Genomic DNA, 23,199 nt, shown 5'->3' on the forward strand with positions numbered 1-23,199 from the left:
CGACCTAACAGCCGGGAAAACGCAGCACCCGAGAACATAACAGTGGGGTTCTACTGTATAAAGGGCTTTCCGTCAAGTCTGGTTTGCAGGCAGTGAGTTTCCCAACACAGAGAAGTGAGACCTGCATTTCAACACGCAAATTGTTCACTGTAACTAATTTGTGCAAAAAAGGCAGCAGTTCATAAAAATAATGTCTATTCCATCCTCATGAAAATTAAGTCCTTTAAAGTATATACTGTGGCGATGGAGGTGCACCCCAGCGCTTTTGAGCGAGCATTCACCTGTTCTGTCCGTCCCTACATCTCTCCCTTTCAACTTGCAACGATTGTCAGAGTCGCCTTGGCAACAGATCTGTTTGCGGCGGTAGTGCTCACACTGGCGGCAGTGGTGCGACTAATCATGATGGGCAGAGTCAGCGCGAGCGGGCTTTGCATGTGCATACCTGGTGTTGCTCCTTCTCCAGATGCGAAGCCGAACAGTGGTGCCTAATGTTCGCGCGTGTTCCTACCAGCCCTACTACGCTAAGCCGCACTTATCAGATGCCCAAGCCGACGGAGATTGGCTGAGCTCACACAAGTGGGCCCATTTATTGCGAGAGCAAGCAGCATAGCCACGGCGGCTTTTCCTAGCGGCATGTCATGGGAAGCCATACTCCTGCAGTGACACGATAGCGGTGCCCCTTTCTGTATTTTTTGCCCTTGGCGAGGGAGCCCTTTGATTCCCATGCCAGCCAGGGACCGAGCGTTTCTGCCCTGTTGGGTGTCTCCAGAGACAAATAAACGTTTCTACTAACTTAGGGCAATACTGTGTTTTCTTGGGTGCATAGCGGTTGGTGCCCCCTTTTGCGACTTGAGCGCACACACAGCGGCGCACTAAATTAGAATAGGCAATGGCCGACACAGCCCAGTGGCTAACTAAGCCCGAACCCATGGTGGTCGGTACTCCTGTGAGATACGAGACCTCCACAATACCCAATGCTATATACAATATAAATTTCTACCCAGAAAGAAGCACACACAAGTCTTGGCTTCATCACAGTGGGTGAAGCGGGCATACTTAGAAAGGTTCAATTTTCTCAAATGTGCCAGTGAAGTTCCTCAACTACAGTGGAACCTCGTTATAACAAACAGGCTTATGCGCTAAAAATAGCTTGATGTATCAAGTAATTAGATACTATACCTAAACTCCTCTATATGATCTTTAATGAACTTTTGTTGTGCGTTGATTATGTACAGATTTCTTATTTTAAGTGCGAGTAAGAAGCAAAAAAGGAATCTACTTATTGAAAACACTACATGAAGCGGGAATCATTTTTTGCCTGCATCTTTTTTTTTCTGTTTTTCAGTGTCACTAAAAACGGCATGATTGTGTAGACGTGCTCCAGTCTAATAATAATAAAAAAAGCGTGACAAGAAAATAGTAAAGTACTGCTCTCCCCTAACAATGCATTCGTGGTTTGCAAGCGGCTTTATGGTGCTTGCAGCGGAACCCCCGACTTCAATATATCCAATGTTTAATTCACTATGAGGGAGTTATTTACATGAGCATCTCTCAGTAAGTTTCGCATGTTCAACACAGAGAATGATTCATTTTATTCGGGATTTTTATATTTGGGCTTGACTACATTAAAAGCAGATGACTTCGGCACTAATATTTCATCTCTACAACAGGAGTGTAAGCAGGAGCTGGATGCTTCACTCACTTGAATAGCATGAGTCATGAGGTGTGCATCGCGACGCTGGGAGGCCTTTTCAACACGCAGCTGAAGGCCACCGGCCAGGGCCCGAATGGGCACAATGGCCACCAGGGCCAGGGCCAGTTTCCAGCGGAAGGCAAAGGCCAATGCCAAGCTTGCTCCAAGCATTATGAGCACTGTGAACATTACTGCCAGGCGGTAGCCTGCAAATGCACAAGGTACCAACAGTGTCACTTCCGCTAAGGTGGCAAATAAAGGATACAATGATGACCAATGTCGACACTGTGAGTACGATTACCTATAAATACACCAATGATCAGAAATTGTGCAGACAACTATCGCATAATGACAGATCTGCATACTGATGGATCTGAATGGACACGCTGGAGTTTAGTAACAAATTACTATATTCTTGCATGTGCATGCACAAAAAATTTAAAAAATTTTGGTAAAAAGTGTATGTTGGTTTAGCGTGACTTGTTTCTTCAAGTGTGGCTTCACTGTACTGCAAATTACATTGCAGTGAAGCACCGCTGCTATTGAATAGGGAGAAATGGTGACAGTGGTGATGACTGAACATACAAAACAGGGTTGCTTCCAGAGTCCTGGTTTTGAGCTAAAAATTGTGCTGAATTGTTTGTAAAGCTACTAAAATGATCTGGTATTGTTTGCGCAGCTGATATGCACGAATTTTTTTCTCATTTCTGAGAGTTGTGGAGGGCAGATTTCTCAGCATAAAAAGCACGCAAATTTAAAAAGATGATCTTGAAGAAAACCATACAGCAAGATATGTTAAACTCTTTACTTGAATTAGATCTCCGATTCTCTATGCACAATACTACACCAACTAGTGTTACCTAGTGATTTAGAATTTGCTTTCTTTCATAAACCAGAATGGCCAGGACGTTCATGTACTGAATGAAATCAAAGTGAACTAACTGAAAATGCAAGTGAAACAAATACAAAATGCTTTATAGACTTCAAAAAGGAGACACAACCTATGATAGCTGTTTGATGTGTAAGTGTTCTAGAATGTTACAGCCATCACAAGAAAATGCTGCCGCATTTCCTCTTCCTAATAAACAAGACATTCCGTTCCACTCACAGTTTCAAAACAGGAATGTCACTCACTAGCGAGAGGCCATTGGCAGAGGAATGGGAGTTCATCAAACCAGCCCATGTGTTGCCTCAGTTGGTTGCCAACACAGCGACCCGTAGGTGGAATGTCAGGTTCTCACCAGCAATGCCTAAACCCACCGTCTGCACAAAGTAAACCACAGTTCAAGTAATAACTCTTGTAACTATGATCAGTTAAGTCAAGTTTGTTGCACTATGAACACCATAAGCGAGGGAGAACAACCTGGTATTGCTCACGACTTATAAAGGTCTATTCCTCTGTACCTGCCATGGGAAGGATACCATGCAATCATGGTCCGAAAGTGCGACTAACCTAAATGAGTTCAGTTCCTATAGCTTTGCGTAAATTCAGAAAAATAAACAACATTATGCAAACTAACTGCATTATGACATCCATAAGCAATTTCCTATCTGGTACTACATAATATCAGGCAAGACACAGTTCCTGTTCGTTAGAACTACACACATCTCCATCACCTGTGCCCAATGCTCGTAAGTCTAGTCTTGGTCTTGCCATCTACCCTGTCCTCAAGTTCTCTGTTATTGATCTAAACAATGGTGCAGCTATAAAGAAAGCTAAAGAGAAAAATAGTAAGGGTTCAAAATACATGCCATTATTAAACATCAGGTTCACATCAGTGATGATTAGCGTGGCTATGAATGACAGAACAAAAAAAAGAAAAAGTTATGGGATTTAATGTCCCAAAGCAACACACATGCTATGAGTGATGCCGTAGTGGGGAGCTCCGAATTATTTTGAACCACTTGGGGTTTGTTAACGTGCACCTAAATCTAAGTACTCAAGTGTGTTGGCCTACCATTGCCATCAGAATGCGGTCGCCATGGCCAAGGATTGAACCCGTGATCGTGTGCTCATTCACAGTGGCTATTGCGTTTAGTTTTAGCCAGCGCCACTCACGGCCAAGGTGGTAGGCATGGAATCCCCAGGACTAACCCTGTACACAAACACCCAACAAAGTGGCTGGTGGGAAGGCATTATGGTAGCCTGATAGATAGAGCATTGAACACGTAATGCGGAGATGAGGGTTCAGTCCCCTCCTGCAGCAAGTTACACTTTCATTTCCCTCTGCCTTATTATTTCCATATTCCGACATAGCATAACAATTAGCTTTCCCTATGCTTTCTCTGGCATCACCGTCTGTCACTTCGTATGACTGTGGCTAAGAACCACAAATGCTGACTTACCCTGAAGAAGTGCCCCAGACCACTAGCAGCTGCCAGGACCAGGAACATCATGGACCAGAACAAAGCAGCGTCTGGCATATCTTGCCCAACCAGGGTGAATGTCTACAATGCAAGAGTACAAAGTCACTAGGTGAGCACTACTCTGGCAAAGGTACTATGGTTAACAAAGCAAGCTGAGAGTGAGGCTAGGTGGAGACAGTGCAAGTACTCACATGCCATTCTCATCTAGTTTTTTTTCAAAGCTGCATATAAAATGCATTTCCCCGCCTGCTCAATTCAGAAACCTTTTATAGTGACGTCCTATTTACACTTCTAGCTTCATCTGGACTCAGTACACTGTACAATGCACAACGAATGCACAAGATTCTTATTCCTAGTTTCGGAAATACACAATGAAATCTAACAGATATCTATAGATGTACACCCTCACGTGAGCAAAAGTATAAGGACCACAGGGTCACCGAAAAAACTGAACTTCTTCATAACTAATAAGCATAAACTGGAATTAACGGGTACACTGAAAAGTTTGTACAGTGAAAGCTCGTTAATTCGCACCTCATTAATTCGAACTTTCGGGTTAATTCGAACTGATGGTCACGGTCCGGCCACAATATATAGGCGTCTATGGGTTAACCAACTCGTTAGTTCACGCGCGCATCGGCTCCTCTATCGATAATTCGAACTGCGCACCGCTGCGTGGTAGTATTTTATACTGCCGCCGCAAGCTTTCAAGGCTCAACGATAGATGGCGCGAGCGCAGCGGCGTCACTGTCGTCATTGCGCTCGCTCTTCGCATCGTGTGGTGGTTCGTGCCAGACTGTCTGCGTAGTCTCCGTGTCCTTTGTGTACCGCACATTCAGTCGCTAGGCCTCGTGTACGTCAGAGCTACGAAGTCGTTCGGTGCCGTGTCGCTACGATGTGACGCTGCTCACGGCCTTGCATATGTTGGTGCGTTCCTGGGATCAGGTCACGGCAACAACTGTTGCCAATTGCTTCCGCCACAGTGGCTTTTGTGTGACCAATGAGGGCACAGCTTGCGAGCCCGACGAGCGCGAGGCCGTGGTCATTCCTGCCGGATTGCGGGATGCGCTGGAGGACGTGACCTTCGACGACTACGTCGATGCAGATCGCTGTGCAGTGGTCTGCGGCACAATCACCGATGATGATATCATCGCGCAGGTGACTGGTGGAGAAGCGCCCATCGTTGATGTAGGTGCGGATGACGAAGAGGATGATGCACCCACGCGGCCCTCAGCTTTGGAACTAATGGAGACTATGCGTGTCGCGCGTCTATTCTTCAGCTTCGAGGAAGACGCAGAGGATGCTTTCTGCCACGTTCGCGCGTTGGAAAACAAGGCTATGGCGATCGCATTCAAAGAGAAACAGACAGTGATCACGGATTATTTTCGCAAGTAAATATTTTGAGTGATTTTCCAACAACCTGGTCTCAATTCCTGCTGTTTTTTCAATGAATTTCGTTAGTTCGAATTTCGGTTTAATTCGAACTCATTGGGCGTCCCCGCGAAATTCAAATTAACGAGCTTTTACTGTAATGCCAAGTTTCGACTGCAGTCCTCAATTTCAAGTTGCATTCATAGGCAGAGGGAAAAAATTGGCTTTATCGTGCAATCTCTGGTTCGTATACTTTTGCGCACGGTTGTACATGGTATTGCAGAGGTTTATTAAAAGCACAAAATGTGTGAAAGACGTTTTTTCTTCAAAGATCTGGCTGTACAATGTGGAATCAAAAGGCTTTGTGGATTGGAACTGGTAGAAGTACAGATAGATAAGTTGACTTACTGATTGGTCGATTGATTGATTAATTTGTAAGGTTTAATTGCCCAAAACAACACTGCTTTCATCTAGGCACTCTACTGAAAGGGCTCTGATTTATGTTTGACTGCCTGAGGGTACTTAAAATGCGCACCTAAATTTAAATACATGACCATTCTTGCCTTCTGCTCCCACTGAAATGAGGCCACAGAGGCCAGGAATCAAACCCGCAACCTCCTACTAAGCTGCAGAACACCATAGACACTGACTCACCATGGCATGTAGAACTTCAGATAGTACAAGTCTGTTCCATGGTGCACACATTTTGCAGGAGAGATTTGGCATGTTTTCATCAGCTGATAGCAGTTTCAATGGTGAATCCCAGTGGCGGAATCGGAGCAGCGGATGGCTTCCGCGATCGAGCACCTCTTTCTGGTGCAATGCCTCCACATCCATAATTGAAACACAACCTACGCTTCTGGAGCACATAGTGTGAGAGAGACAGCGGAAGTTCTCTACCGGATTCAGCATTACCCAGAGTACACTGCATGTGGTCATCTGCTTTCGCTGTTCGCTGCCAGTGTCATCAGCCTGTCTATGTTAGGTCATGCATTTTGAAGTCAGGAGTTTTCAACTTTGATATCTCACCAAGCATTGCCGAACTACGTCGTCAATGAAACAGACAAATTTGGGTCTTTTTGCACGCAGTTAAAATATCCTGTCAAGTGTGTGCTCAAAAGTGGCGGTTACAGCATCGCTGTCTGTGTCCAATTTGTCACGTGTATCAGAACTTGAGTCGGAGCTGTCACTATTGAGCATCAAAAGAAATGCAGCATGCCACGACAAGTCGTCCATGGCGCCTGTAATCACCATGAAAGCGATCACTACCACAATGCTAGTGAGCACGATGAGCAGGAAACAAAAATGCACAGGTGAACGAAATACATTATGCAGAGTTCTGGTCCACTCTGCCGATTTTCGCAGAGCAGCTTCGACTGCTCCGCTGAGTGATTGCTGCTCGAAATCTGCTCTCAATCTCCCATTCGAACACAAGACTAATTCTGCTATTGGAACACAGTTGCTCCAAAAAGAACCCAAAATGTTGCTCAGACTCTGCCATTCAATACATTATAAGTAAAAATAAAAACAGCATTTACAAAATTATAAAGATTGAAATGCCCTCTCCAATGCCTTCTTTTCATTTCCATTATACCTTACAAATACAAGAGACATGCCATTACGATAACAGATATTTTGCAAGCACACACTACTGCATATTGGCAACAGAAACGTACCAGTATTTGCGGAGAATAGACGTGCTATTTAAAACAGATATAGTGAAATCCGTGAGGATAAAGCAGTTTCATGCACCTATTATATTGCACAATGCATGGAAGTCCCACGAAGATTAACTTAAAAATCAGCACAAAAAATGAACAAATATGCAAAAATTGAATGCATTAAGTTAACTCACCTTTCTTAATAAATAAGTTGTTATGAAACTTATATGCTAACAGGAAAACCATGCTAAATAATCTAAATTTCGTTCTTGTAACATTCTGGTTGACTTTTGGGTACAGTCACCGAACGATTATTCGAACACCGATAATTCAGACATGCTTGATTATTTGGACAGCCCAGCAGCACTGCCACTAGCCCCATAGACTTAATGTATAAGGATGACCGAAATTTCGGACACTTTACAGCACGCTGTGTGGTAATTCGGACTTCAGCTGTGCAACGCTGTGCGGTAATTCGGACTTCCAGTGGTAGAACGCCCGCCTCGGCTGCGGGAGGCTGTGGGTTCGATTCCCACCGCCGCCGGGCACCCACTGGTTCAAAAAAGTACCCCGGCCTGGCGTTCGGCTTCCTTCAGGGGTGATATGCCTGGGAAAGGAGCCTGCGCCCTGAATTCCCGTCGAAACCAACGTGAGCACGGAAAAAGTGATGTCTGGACAGCCCCCATGGCGGTCATTTCCCATGTGGCGCCCCAAGCACCTATTGAGGTGGGGGCACCTTCGGGTTGAGGTCAAACACCCCTTTCCAAGTGTTGAGGTCTCATAATGGCTGAGCACCAGGCCGGGAGCGCGCTTGTACCTATTTTACCGGTAGGTACCCGGCGGCAGCACTTGCCTCCCACAGCCATGGCGGATGCTAGTCTACAAGGCCGTCTGTGGTTGGTCAAGAGGCGCCCAGAGACAACAGCTGAAATCTCTATTGGGCCCTCTTTCGAGATGTGGACCCCCACGACAGCCGAGCACCAGGCCAGAGGACATCTCTACCCATTAGAGAAACCGGTGGGTTCCCGGCGGCACCGGGATTTGAACTCGGTACCTCCCGCATATGAGGCAGATGCTCTACCACTAGGACATCGCTGCGGTTGTGAGATCACACTGAATCAGATAATTGTACACTGAATCAGATAATTGTACAGCAACATGATAAACTCCCGATACAGCTTTCTGTTGCTCACTACGTGCTACATAAACGTGTTTTTCCGAGCGTGAAAGAAGCTCGCGAATACACGCAGAGTTGCCGCGCGACTGGTCGCTCGAGGCACTTTGCATGTATTCACGGGATTCTTTCACGCATGAAAAAACACTTTTATGTAGCACGTATTCAGCAACAGAAAGCTGTATCGGGAGTTTTTCATGTTGCTCTACAATTTCTTGATTGACACTTTGACAATTAGGACAGTACTTCGAGAGTTAGATAATTAATTACAATTAGCTCATTAAATCTCAGTAACTAAAAAATTACTGGCGGCTACTCCACTGCACTGGAAACAATACGGACTAGGTTTGCATCTTGTAACGGCATTACTTTTTTTAAATCATGCTGTGTAATAGCTGGGACACCCTGTATATGCTGTAACACTCCATTAAACAGAGTCAACAGGTGGCTTGGTGGCACTCCAGTCAAGTCAGCTGCAAGTTTCAAACCAATTCAGTACTTACCTTTTGAATAGGCTATGGCTTAGACTGCTAGCTCACAGGCATATGTTGTGACAGAAAGCACATGGTGTAATAGATGTGAAAACAGGAAGGGGCTGACACAGTGACTCGAGTGCTCACTCACTGAACCCTTAAGCACCTCTGAAAAACAGCTAGGGAACCCCTGGACAAAGAAAACATTGTGCAGCTAAAATCACTACCAAATCAGAGGCATTCACAAGACCACACTCATAGCTGCAATTAGAATCTAACACATCACTTCTGCATGTCCTCCTTGAACGTTAACTACTAGGATCACCCACATGAAATGCAAGCTGATGTGCATGAGCTGTCTACAACCCATTTCTAAGTCAAAAAAGCACTATCACCTCCAAGGCACAAGTATACACCCTTCTCACCCAAGCCCTCATCCACCTCCTCTGAGGTCCCACAGAAGATACCCCTCACTACACACACTGTGGTGACTGCTTGAACATCCATCATATCCCGTGGATATGCCACCTTCAGCCTCCTGCACAACCTTATCCCACCTCCTGATCACCACCCCCCAACCTTGGGTGGCTGACTACAGCCACCACACTTGTCATATGTAAGAGGCCGCCTGCGGCGCGAAAAAGAAGAGCACGTGAAGCCCAGTGTTCGGAACGGCACGAGCTCTCGAGGCGCGTGAGCCGAGGCGTGATCGGGGGATGAACGGCGCTGTCGGTAGATTATCGACGTGGCTCCGGGCCAGGAAGGTCGCATCGCCAGCTCCGCTCTGGCGAAGGGAGACTTGGGGGTCTGGTTGAGTCCGTGACGTTGGCCGTCCAAGGTGTGGCCGTCGACCACGGCAAGTTCGAGCGAGGCTCCTGGACTGGCTGCAGCCTCTCACGGCAGGACCGGGCACCCCAGAGAGGACCCCCCTTCTATGGCAGGACCGGCACGTTCGATTCTCCGCGGGACGCCACGTCGGCACTCACGAAGAGGTAGCGACGCATCCCGACGCTAGGCCTATCCAGGTGGGCCTAAGCAACGCCGAACGCCGTCACTGGAGACTTACTGACGAGCTCATCACCGACGAGCCGACGAGCTCCCTACCGATAAAGAGACGACGCGCCGACGGCAAGGCAAAGGCGACTATAGCATCAACGAGAACACCTACTGCTGGAGAAAAAGGGCCGACGAGCTTCGGACTCGGACAAACGTGCAACGACGAACGCAGCAAGGTGACTCTTATTCGTAGCGTCTCAGAGATAAGACAGGGTTGCCTGACTTTGAAGAGTTAGCTGCCACGGACGCGCGTAGGCGCCAAGTAGAACTTGTTGTGTACAGTAGGCTTTAGTTTGTATCTTTATTAGTATTTCTTCTCGTAGTGTGCTTGGGTGTGCTTGATTTTTAGTTTTGGTTTTGATGTTGCGTATTAAAAAATCTGTTTGCTGTGTCGCCATCCGTCTTCCTTCTCCATCTCTTCTAACACCCGCACGCCCCCAAGATCGGTGACAAACACATCACAACACTACAGGAGCAAGAGTACCAGGCAGTGTATGCCTTATCCGGCATCATATATATGCCGACAGAGGGAGCCTGCACTGAGGCCACCTGCTCATTAATCCGATAAGCAACATATAAAGCTTGAGCTCTCTCTATCTCAGCTTCGCAAGGGTGCGCAGAAGGTGAGTTTCAGAGGCCGCATCCAGCGCACCGGTTACATTATCCAGAAGCAGTATCAGGGGAGTCTTGACCATTGCTCAAGTGATAGCCAACCGCTGGCATTGCCCCTCGCTCAGCTGGCAGCCTTGCTCACCTATCTCTGTCTCGTAACCCTGACCAAACAAGAAATAAACCAGATGCTTAACTTACCATTGTTAAATTATTATTGCCTGTGCAAGCAACACTGCACAAGCCAATTGGAATAGCAAATTGGCCAATTTTGTAATGATCTAAAAATAACTGCAAAAACTGGTCAAATATACCAATTATAGGTGACACAGAATGCCTGATAGCTTCTGAGAGTTTGATGAAAGCATTCTCAAAATATACGCACCTGAAGCGTAGTTGCAATCACACTGCATCTGTGCACACAGACCACAGATACCTCTCAACCCTTCACCACATTAAATGAGACATAGCTTCTATATGGAAGAAGATGAAAAATGACACACATGCTCTGCTCCTGTACACTATTGAGGCAGAATACATAACTAGGGTCCTTTCTAAATGGAAACCCGCACAAAATCCTCTATCTTAAGCTGTCAGTCATATACTACAAGCAAGGCTTGGTACTGTCAAAGAAAGTTATTGTGCCACGGAAACTAAAAGCCCATATCGCTACGTGTATTAGCCTGTATTTGATATTCCTGGCCACCAGTGTATGCACGTCCATGAGTTTTGCTTTGGTGATTGACATGCTAATGTTCTTTCTGGAGTTTTACGTGCCAAAACCAGTTCTGATTATGAAGCACGCCGTAGTGGAGGGCTCCTGATTAATTTTGACCACCTGGGTTTCTTTAACATGCACAACACAAGCCCATGGGTGCTTTCGCATTTCGCCTACATCGAAAATGCGGCCGCCTCGGCCGGGATTCGATCCCGCTACCTCGTGCTCAGCAGCACGCTTTTGCTGACTGAGCCACCCCGGTGGGTAACATGCCCATGTTAGTAATAATTGCTGTCATGCCAGGCATAGTCAAGTGCCACACGATGAATCCACCACCTATTGTCAAATGGCCAGCTGCATCTACGCAGTTCACTGTACAGCAAGATTATTAGTTGCCCACCTTATCTGCGTAGTAATAGCAATGAGTCACATAGGATTGTGAGCGTAGAACCTAGTGCCCCAAGTCAAGCTGCAAATTTTCAGCATTTTTTAGAGTCTTTGCATTTTGTACATTGTTCTTTCATGCTTTATAGCTTACTAATAAATGAGAAACAACTCACCCAACTTTCAGTTCTATGGAATCACGCACTTTTCTCGAGATAAAAGAATTCATACATGCAGAAATGAAAGCTACACTTGCCAGTTTTCGTTAATAAATACAGGAGGCAATGTAAGGAGAAGCCGACATAAGCAATGGAGTTGTCTTTTTGTGAGGAGTCAGTCATGCTTACAGATCCCGCATGCAAAAGCACATGAAAGCTACCAAGACACATAATCAGAAACAGGCACAACAAACATGCACGAAGGTTACGAAAGACAGCATTAAGCCAGAGAAAAAAAAAGCTATAAGCTGTTGTTTCAAGTAGAGCACAGTTTAAAGGAGAAATTGTGCCTTTTGATCACAATAAGACATTGAAACAGTACAATTGTGGCAAAAGCACCTTCATCCAAACTGCAACTGCTGCATGTGAAACTGAAGTAATCAATTGTATAAAACTAAAGTAAACACAAACAACAACTTCGCATCAAGCCATTTATTGCTATGTTTACTGCAGTTATTGATTAACACACCACTGCACAAAAACTGCACAGAACTATGCAAAATATAAGAATTTAATACTGTAAAAAGATAATTGCTAATGAATTTTAACATTTCAATATGAACCGTATGTAGAAAAAAATGTAAAAAGGAGTGAGAAGAGCACAGAAAATACAGGAATCTACTTTCAGCTACAGAAACCAGAAAGCCATAAAATAAATTAGGATGATGACCAAGCTTTCGATACGTTGGATCACAAAGTACTCCTTGAAAAATTGGCTCAAATTGGATTACACGGAGCATTCCCATAGAGGTTTTAAAGGACTACTTCAAAAATCGACATCAGGTCATTCGAATTCAAGATATAGAGAGCAACTCAATTCACATAAAGCATAGAGTCCCACAAGGATCCGTGCTAGGCCCACTGCTTTTTAATTTGTATGCTAATGATTTGGTCTATCTGTCGTTGCACTCAAAGTTATAGCAATTTGCGGATGATACTGCTTTATTATTACCCCATGAAAATTTTATTGAAAGTGTTACTTTACTACAAGAAGATTTATGCAAAATAATGACATGGTTTGAGAACAACTATATATTTGTAAACAAAGAAAAAACACAGTTAATCTACTTCCACAGCCCGTACAAAAAAGTGGAACTGACCGAACATCTATACTTGCATAGTGAGCGCTGCAATCGATGCTCCTGCCAAAGTATGCACTATGCTACCAAAATAAAGTACCTTGGCATTATTTTCGATGAATCCTTCTCATTTGTCCATCACATACAATATGTAGCTAAAAGACTCCAAACAGTACGCGCAGTTATTTACAAAATCAGGTCAGTATGTGATCTTCGCTTAAGAAAACTCACCTATAAGGCTCTGGGTGAAACTGTATTAAGATATGGCATTACAATATATGGACTGGCCTCGCCATATAGGCAAAACATGTTAAATAAAATAATACAGAAAATAACGCATAACATAACATTCGGAACAAACAGCAGCACTGTGGGCCACAGCGAGCTGATGGCAGAACATGGAATATTTGATATTCAACGACTTTTTCTTTTGGTAGTTACAAAGCATTATTTTGATGAAACATTTAAAACAAAAAACTTAAAAACTCGGGATTTGCGCAAGATTGAGACATTCGTTTGGGCTATAGCGTTCACGAACTATGGTAAAAGAACGAGGGCATTTTATGTATCGAGCTACTTTAACGAAATACCAGAAGTCACCAACCTATCGTCACTCAGGAAAATATAAAATTTCATACACCACACAGTTCTGGCAAACAACTGGGAATAATAAGAGAAAACGATGTGATGGGAGTTTTTTTCCAATGATATTTCGCTAACTATTGTATAAAACGGACTAGGATATTGTGTTCTTTGTGTTTATTTTTCGTGTGTTTTTGTTTCAAAACATTTCACTACTACATATGATGGAATGGAGGGTCGTCTGTACACACAATATTTTTTAGCTGAAATATGTAATTGCCTACGTTATTGCTTGTGCAGGATAAACAATTGGAAATTAGTTGAGCGATGAAGGATAACGGAAAAGGAGGAATGGGGAAAAGCGAAAGAAAACAGGTACTATGCCTTGCTGAGAGAAACTATACAGTGATTCGCATAAAAGCATCAATGCTTTCGCGGACTTCAGGTTTTTGGTACATAAAGAAAATGTGTATCTATATGCATAATTTTTTTATCTTCCTGCTGTACCTATTTTTTCCCATTGTTTCCGTTGTTTCAAGCACAAAACTGTGTCATTGAGGCCAAAGCACTGCCCTGTCCCGCTCAAAAGCATCATTGCTTTGGCGGGCTGAGGAAATACTCAGATTGTATATATTGTGTTCTAAAAATTATGAATGAATGAATAAATCATGAAGAATACAGCTCAGGTATAATGGCTCGGCCTGTGCTTACCTTAGGAACAATAACGATGAACTTGTGCATGCCAACTAGCTTGGCCATCTCCACAACTTCAGTCCTTGTGGTTTCCCCCTGGCCAAATTGGGTGCTCTCAGCAATGAAGTAGTTGAAGAAAGTTGTCCTCTTGCTCACAAGGCTAACTTCGGAACGCAGCCACCGTACACTCAAAGACCTAAAGTTCACGCCATCCAGAGTAATCTAAAGAAAAGTGCAGAGAAAACATTGATTACAGGCCCTACTATTAGCTGCAGCAGGTTCTGAGCATTATAGTCAGCAAACAAATCCAACAAGTCAGAGCCACAGAGCTTCTTCACTTAACATAGTACACTGACAGCTTTACAAAAACAAATTATGCAGCAATATCTGCACCTTGGTAGAAACCTTTAAGGTTACACTTTTCTGGCTCCCAGAAACTGTCACTGCCTTCTTCATGAGGACTTCAAGGCAGCAGTTATTTAACAATGCAAGTCTACGACAAGCTATTTTGACTTGATAGTAGCTTCAAACATGATGAGCACATATCTAGTGTTAGGCAAATGAAAGGAGCAATCTGGATACATTTTTTTCCACGGCCATTTCTACAAACGTGGCAAGTTCTTTAAAGGAAAAGAACCTTATTGTATCATACACCTATTCCTTCGTTTGCAATTCTTTAACACCCTTGTGACTCAAGAACAAACTTTCTGCAACCCTTGATACTGTCGGCAGGAAAAAGTGTTTGGTGCAGGCTAGTTGATCAATAACTGAGCAAGAAATATATAAACGAAGACTGAATACTTCTGCCCAAAATCTTTGACACAGCCAAACTTTCCAATATTGCAGGCAAATACGAGGATCTTGTCGGCAGCTTTCCATGATAATTAAAAAAAGCGGTGCTATAATGTCTCATTCACAGTCGTACTGACTTTCTTTCAGCACTATCCCAGTTCCACAGCTTGACACTCCCTCCCATTCAGTTAGTATCACACTGGCACTAAAGCTCAGTCAAGTGAAGACGACTAACCCTTGCCAACAGAACCCACCTCGCCATAACAGGGGTCATAGAAGCGCACAACCAGGTTGAGTAGTGTGCTCTTCCCCGAGCCACTTGTACTACAGATGGCCACAACTTGACCTTTGCCGGCTTACAGGCTGACGTCTCGCAACACCTGGCTAGTGCAGCACCAGGGAAGCAAAGAGTAAAAGAAAGAAAACGAACATTCAACTGATGTATACACACACAAACACAAAAAAAAAGAAACTGAAGCATCAATTCCACAAGGCAATTGTGAGCGCTGTGGTTTCCGTAAAGGCCACTTGTATACAAATAGCAAAAGGTAATAAAGGAAGAAAATCAGTTCTCCTCGAACAACATATGCTGACGACTTGGGAGGTGCATAATCAGGATGTCATTTGCAACAAACTTCTTAATTTTTTTTACTACTCTCTCACACCTTAACGAATAAGAACACCTCTTCAGCAGCAGCTGAAGACACAATTCTTTTTATCAGCTTCTAGCCCATGCGCAATCTGGGACACGCACAAGGGGGTCATTTGTGTAATAACTAGGGGTAGACGTATAGTTGAAGCTTCAAATATGAATACAAATACGAATAGTTAATGTGTAGTATTCAATGCGTATTCAAAAATAAGCTATTTCGTATATTCGAATATTCAAAACTAACGAAATTCTAATTCAGAGCCTTGATTATGAATATGAATACGAACAGTTAGTGTGTAGTATTCCATTCGTATTTGAAAAAAAACTATTTGGTATATTCGAATATTCAAACCTAACCAAATATTCCACAACAAACGACTATTTAAGTCAAGTTACTGTTCTGTCTGCTAAACAAAGTACAGTAAAACCTCGGTGATACGAATCTCGCGGGGTCGCGTGAAATATTCGTATCAACCGAAATTCGTATCATCAAAACATACACAATATCAAGAAAAATGAATTTATTTTTACCAGAAAAGATTTCTAATAGTGGAATCCCATTGATACCTTCCTCGCTGCTGCGTTTTCCCGGCTGCTACGTCGCGTTTTCGCGGTCCCGACCTAAATCCCATTGACTTCCATGTATAGTCGAATCTCAATAATTCCAACTCGCAGGGGCCCACAAATTTGTTCGAATTAAAAGGACTCATTTTTGAAATATTCGTGCACCATAGCACGATGTACGAACGGTGCGATTCGTGAAATATCGCGGCGCGCAAGCACATATCGAGCGAGGGCCACGAAACTGCCCGCGCTTGCTTCGCGATAACGGCAGAAAACGAAACTTCAGGGAGCGGGCGGCGCAGGCACGGCGAGAGAGCGAGGTTGTGGTTGTGAAGAGGCGACACGGCGACGGCGCGCGCGCGCGGGGACCGTCGCAGGTGAGGGAGGAGGGCGGCAGGGAAGCGGATTTGGCTTCGGCAACTCTGTCTCTTCGGTGGCTCCCCTCACCTTTCCTCTCAACACCCTGGTAGCCCTCTCACCTTCCGACTGTCTCCATGCACTGTCTCCGTGCGCGTCCACCGGCCGGCCCGGCGCCGCTTAGCCCGCTCCCTGAAGTTTCGGTTTCTGCCGTTAAAGCGTTGGCCGAACTGGGCCTCCGCCGTTGCTTCCCTCTGCGCTGCAGCCGCAGCGTTGGCTGAGATGTCGGCACGTACACGCGTGTTCCAGCACCACGCAGAAACGGTGACCTTGGCGTGACGCCGCAGTTTTTTTTCTTTCTTTCTTTTTTTTTTACTCCGCGCGGCGTTGAGGGTCTCGCCTAAGCTTTTGCTCACTGGCGGTGTCGGAGCAATGCCGGTCGGAGGCGCCGCCACGTGATTTGGCGCGCTGCTGTGCACGGTGCGCGGTTTAAGTTGCAACAAGCGACCGGCACGTTGCAGATACGACGCACCCGCGCGGGTGCCGTTACTGCCGTATCCTGAAAGCGATCTGGGACGTGCGCATAGTGCGCGCCCGTGTGGACCTTATCGTCAAAATGATCTGCAATTTTGACAAAATGCGCCTAGTGCCAGTAGCTTCGTATGCCTTCGACGTTTAGTTCACGTTGAAGCGAGAGACAGCGCAAAGGTCAATTCGCTCGCTGCTGCTGCTGCGTTTCCGTTGCTTCACCTTTCGGGCGACACTGCGGCTTTTTTTCTCTCTTTCTTTCGCGGTCCCTTGAAAAACGTATCAACGGGACGTTTTCTTCTTGTCCAAATCGTCAACGATCGCCTTCTGAAAGGCGTATAAGTGCGTGCACGTGATCTTGGGAATGTTTTCGCAAGCCACTGAACGCCTGAGCAAGTCGAGTGCAGGGAGCATTTTTGCCGTCGGGGCTGCGCCGCGGTCATCATTGCAGCATTGGTGCTCATCTAATTTCTCGCTAAGCATCGGCTACGCTGTGATGTGGTCCGGCCCGCTCGACGTGGGGACCAATGAGAGATTGCGCAGCCGCGTGACGTAGTCGGTTGCTTGGCGACTATGGATCCCGCCCAGATCCCGCTGTGCCGGCTTGTCTGTTCCGGTGGCCCCGCTGGCTCGGCCGCCGCCGCTATTGCTCACGCGTTCGTATGATCTGTAGCGGCGCGGCAACACGTTCGGAACAGCCGATTTTTTTTCGTATTGTGAGCAATGTATTTCGGCCGGGGAATGTTACGAATTCGTATCACACCGAAATTTGTACCAGCCGGGTTCGTATCACCGGGGTTTTACTGTATATCGCTAATTGTCAGAAGTGTGACAACAACAAAAGTTTTCAAAGCAATGCCAAAATAAAACAGGGTAATACAAGTTTTGTTTTCAGTTTCGTGACATGACAACCTGTATTTCTTGCTTGTGCTCAGTCATTTAGTGTATATGGCAATGTGGCTGTGTTGCAGATTTATTTTTTGCGCAATGACCAGTGATGTTTTTCTTGCAACAGACCCCTTTACATGTGTCTATGGCAAATCAGTCCTTCAGCTGCTCATTATTTTTCTGTTTAACAGCAACTTTTAATCATTCTTCGGCAGCCATATATTTAGTGTTTTCGGAAAGATAGTCATACAACTGCCACATTTATTGGAGAGCTTGTTTGAAACCTGGCCCTAAAGTCGCTGAGAGTGTATTCATGCAGTTTTTGTAATGGCAATTGGTAATTTTCTTTTTTCAAACTTTTCATTTGACTCAGTTACCCATCTTTTTTTGCACTAGTCAGCAATAGCGTGGTACCTAATCATACCCAAGTAAACATTCCTGCTGTAAATATATGCATCTGTGCTTGACTATTCGATATTCGATTTGATAATCAATGCCTTACTATTTCTGTTAAGAAAATGGAACTTTGGCACCCTCCAGTAATAACCAGTGCTGAGGAAGACATGTTAGACTAGCGCCAAAACATCTTTCAAAGTGCATGTTGTGCAGTGCATTAAGGCACACAAAACATGTCGGGACGCATCCTCGCAGAGGCATGCCGAGAACCAATTTTCATTACTTCGGCATGGTGCAAATACGTACAATACGGCAGCGTGCAAGTGTATACTGACAATACTCTTCTTGCTACTTTAACGTTCCTCACATGTCTATTTGTGCTCAGAAGAACACGCAATTCATTGTGTCAGTACCTCATTAATGTCAGAGAGAATTTTTGTTTTCAAGGCATCAACACAACGAATCTTTATATCACTAGAACTAACTTTTTAAAATATTCTTTCCACACACAGTAACAGATTGGAACAACTTACCTGCGACAAATTTAAGTAGCCCTGATGACATTGTGCAAGATGTGGTTAAATTTGTTTCTTTTTTTTACAGATACCTTGTTTAGGTTATATAATTATGTTGCACATTTGCCCAGTTCTTTTCATATTCAGATTTTTATTTGTTTGGCAGTGTCTTATCCTCTTTACTGAATTGTTCCATTGCTCCAACTTATTGTCCTTTAAGGTATTTATGTATATTTTCCCTTTTGGATTTTGCATAAATCTTATGTCCCTGAGGCTTGGGCCCATACACAAGGGCCTGTGGTATATAAGTAAATCAGTAAACAAACAATAAATAAATAAAGAACTAAATGTTAAAGGAGAGACAGGTATATTGATCACAACATTTCTGAATTTACATCTTCATGTGCTAAAGCGCATTCATTTAAAAAGTGTATGTTTTGAGGACTGAGGGTACTTTGCAAGCAAAATATATAGGTTTTTCTTCAGTATGCTCTTTCTAGTGTTAGCTAATGTTTGTAAACATAGCAACAAAAAATAGATGCATGCGAACACTGGCCAAAAACACTGATGCCTGTGTTTGTAAGTTGTCAGCATTATTTTCCTCCGATTCCATTCATTTCTTATCACCTGAAACAGCGAGTGGCCCATCCTGGCAATAACGAAGGTGTGGCATCATGCGTGCCAACGATGAAGAGCAAAATCAATGGGAGATGAAAAGAATCTTTACAAAATACACCACCAGCTCCGCTTTTGCATCAGGTTCGCAGATACCTTTACAAATAGATCAAGTATGTGCAAGCAAAAAAAAAGGCAGGGAGGAACGACCTTTTCCACACGAAAAAAGAAAAAAATAGGCGAGATAGGAAGAGAAAATTATTGCCAGAAGAAATGTGTAAATCAAAAAAGGAAAGCGAATAAAAATACCTTTACATGACTCTTACCAAGTGACCTGGGTATCTTGGATAAAAGAAGGAGTGGTCCTTAAAAGAAAGATGGGAGGTGAACTGTTTTAGCTGCACACCAAGTTCAGAGTACGAGTCGCTATCACGCCTCTGGAAACACAAAACATGCATCGAATTAGCCTTGGGAGTTCAGTGCAAACATAAAACATAGAGGGAGTGACTCAGCATTGATTATATTCATGTACAAGTTTGTGCTAAGGGGTATTTATATTACTAAAAGCAAGTACATCTATGTCTGCTGTCATTTTCAAAAAGGGAGTATTGTTATTGATAGCTACAGGATATTTTTTTTGTCCACACCTAGAAGTCAGCTGAATATCTTGTCAGCTGAAAATTTTTATTTCCGCTACTTGTCTATGTGGATACCACAATGTGGCATTAGGCATCCTGCTATATTTGTGGAGTAGTAGGTTTCTATGAACTGATTCAATTTGTGACAGCTATCAAAAAAGCTGAAATTTTTGCTCTAGCAACAGTTCATTGCATTAAATTTCTGTAAGCTCAGTTTGGTTTTGCCTGCATTCAAACAGACGGCAAGAAACCAAGTGGTTTCATTAAATTGTCAGAAACCACCAAACGAAGCCAAGCAAATGTTTTCTTTGTCTTTGTTGTCTTAAAATGTGGCTAAGTAGCCCTAGAATTTATGACAGAGGATGCGGTAATGAGCAGCAGTTTGTGAAACCTTGTCCTCCGTAGTATACAATAGACTCCCGCAAAGATGAACTCGAACGAACCAAGCAAAGTATGTATCCATGGAAGTCATCAAAGAAAATAAATTCACAATCGTAGGTACATCCCAATCTTTAAAAGAAAATGCAAATATATAAAAAGAAACATTTATTGCACTTGCATTATTCAAAGTATTGACTTATGCACATTTGTTTTGGCTACTCAGTAATTTTTCCTTGCTGGCACTTTGAAAATATGTGTACTATCTTAACACTGACACTTAATCTAATTTGTTGAAATATCCTCTACTGCCTGCATGATAAAAAAATGTGCCAATGTATTTGGGGTATTATCATCTGCATCACATGTGAGCACAACTCGTTCTTGTTGGCTCTTTGGCAAAATCCTCGCCACCAGCTTGCAAAGACACTTTGAGGACCTCCTTGATTAATGTTTCTATGGTGTCAGGCCTGCGTGTTTCACATAGCCGTCGACACCAGCATGTGTTTTTGTCCACAAAACAAAATTTGCTTTTGCTGGAGCGAGAAGTTGCTTAGGATCTCACGACGATTCGAACAGCAAGCATCTGCGAAGACCACAGAAATGTAGTTTGGGTTAAGCAGATTTTTTTTGCGCAGGGTTTATGGGAGACCAACCAATCCAACAATTGCACACTGTTCCGCATAGCTGAACATCTAGCTTTAATGGCTTCATCTTAATGGTAGTCTACTGTATCTCCTCAAAGATTTCCTCTTCACCTGATTTTTGTAACTAGGAATGATAGGCAAGCCAGTTATTTATTAATTTACAGGGTGAGATCTTAAGTGCATTTAACACAGGCAACACAAATAGGTCAGTACCAAGACATCAATAATACAAACATGTAAAAAAAAAGAAAGAAGGAAAGAAAGAAACTGAAGCTGCCAAAGTGCTTTGCAAAGGCTAGCTTGATCTGTCTTTACAAAACTGCCAGAGTTTACTTCTTGTACACTGCATCTGTAAAACAAGACTTCCAGAAGTGTGTTCAGGTTAAGCGTGATGGCAGCTGTACATCTTGACCCAGGAGAATAACTCCACCAAATCAAAAACAAAAAGAGATATCTTTATGAACTTTCTGCAGAACAACAGGGTGTAGCAAAAGTACAGAGAGGTGGGTGAGTTGGTTTGAATTCACAGCATACTTAGGTAGCGCAATCTGTTATTTCATGCTGTCTAAGTGCCATAAACTGCAACAATGCTATAACGGATATGAACTGGGTGTGGGTTTCGACAAGTTAGTATGATGTAAGGCAAGATTTAAAAGTGTGGAAACGAGGACAATGTAAGCACAAGAAATGGACACATAAGAGCACTCACACATGTCCATTTCTCATGCCTTTACTGGTTTCTTTTTTTCCCAGCACTGTCAAGTTTTGAGTTAGCTACAGAAACAGTAAATGATAGGTGCAATGTGATGGATGCACATGTGAGCCTGAAACACAGCTCCCATTAATTTGGTGCGTGCGTAGGCCACCAAGAAATGCAGATTTTGTATGATTTCATCATTCAATTACTTTTGCCTGCTGTTGGAACGGTACAGTGACATGCGTTTTTATCCTAATCTCATAGAAAGATGATTTTGTGGTAACCACTGTTCTGTTCTGGGACATTGCAGAAAGATCACATTTTATGGTCCGGATCATTTGATGTAATACTTGGAACAGTAACTTGCCTGGTTTTTAAGAAAAAAAAAGCTAAGTTTATTTTCTTTCCATGTTGAACACATAGCTAACAGGCAAAACGTTGTTTACCTTTAAAATATAAGCAGTTGTTTTCTGGTCCAGCGCATTATTGTTTTTCTACAGCAACAGTATTTCGAACCTCCTTTGCTAGCTGTCCTTGATAACTTCTTACCTTTCTTTTACAGGAGTTCTTTGCAGATGCCATTTTAGTCAAAGGTAACCCTTACCAAATCAACATGAAAAAGATGAAAAAAAAGAAAATTGTGAAGAGGACAAGTTGATTGACATCTGTTTTTGAAAATTGCATTGCTTCAGTCTAATGTCACCAGGTCAGCAGAATCAAGAGCGAGGGCAATTTGACTCACTAGTTGTTACTCGGGGGGCGGAGTGCTAGATGGCAAAGGAGTCTTTCGGTATGGATGAACATGACAATCAATAAAGCCCTTAACTTGATATGATTGGTGCAGGCGCTGCACACAATTGCCCAATTGTTAGATGTGCTAATGTTCCTTGTTCTGTGGTTCATTTTTCAGGTTACAACTAGTGTGGAGTCTTCTAATCAACACCTATCTCAATATTACTTCGTGCTACAAAAAGCATGTACGAATTCCTTCAAGTCTGCTAATGAGATTGTGCTGCCCTCATACTGCGACACTGCAAAATACTATTATCAACAGCCCAACAGATTTTTTAATGGTGCCGCAACAAGCATAAAGAAGAAAAAAAATGCGCTTGCAAGCACACACACGTGTCAGGCGGTTTTTAACATCTGACTTGGAGCGATAGCTTTGCACGTTGGCAGGGGCCTGATGCATGACCGAAAGAAGCTGAACTTGCGGGTTTTGAAGAAGCTACATGCATACTGCCAGTGTGCATCATGACATCTGACTATCCGTTAAACAACATGCGTGTATTTTTCTTTGAGACTTACCAAAAAGCAAGTGCATAGGCATCGTAAAGGACCACAAATGTCAGGCCGAATCGAAATGCCATGGCTACATGCGCCTTGCAGCAGTCTTGCCCGCTTCTAGAGCAGTCATGTACCTGAGGAAACACAGCAGAGTCAGTGAAAGCCTT

General features: G+C 43.7%; 1 long non-coding RNA gene across 1 annotated transcript in view; it reads right to left on the bottom strand.

Annotated features, from left to right (window-relative positions):
• LOC119437455 (uncharacterized) overlaps positions 1–23,199 on the bottom strand; it is a 58,756-nt gene that overhangs the window by 23,806 nt on the left and 11,751 nt on the right. Inside the window, exons 3-9 of the long non-coding RNA XR_007465093.1 lie at positions 23,054–23,166; positions 22,295–22,344; positions 19,712–19,822; positions 15,125–15,254; positions 14,097–14,300; positions 4,040–4,141; positions 1,703–1,899 (exon numbers count right to left, since the gene is read on the bottom strand). This is a non-coding gene — a long non-coding RNA (uncharacterized LOC119437455). The remainder of the gene's footprint in view (positions 1–1,702; positions 1,900–4,039; positions 4,142–14,096; positions 14,301–15,124; positions 15,255–19,711; positions 19,823–22,294; positions 22,345–23,053; positions 23,167–23,199) is intronic.

Source organism: Dermacentor silvarum, chromosome 1, assembly GCF_013339745.2.
Source record: "Dermacentor silvarum isolate Dsil-2018 chromosome 1, BIME_Dsil_1.4, whole genome shotgun sequence".
Classification (NCBI taxonomy): Eukaryota; Metazoa; Arthropoda; class Arachnida; order Ixodida; family Ixodidae; genus Dermacentor; species Dermacentor silvarum.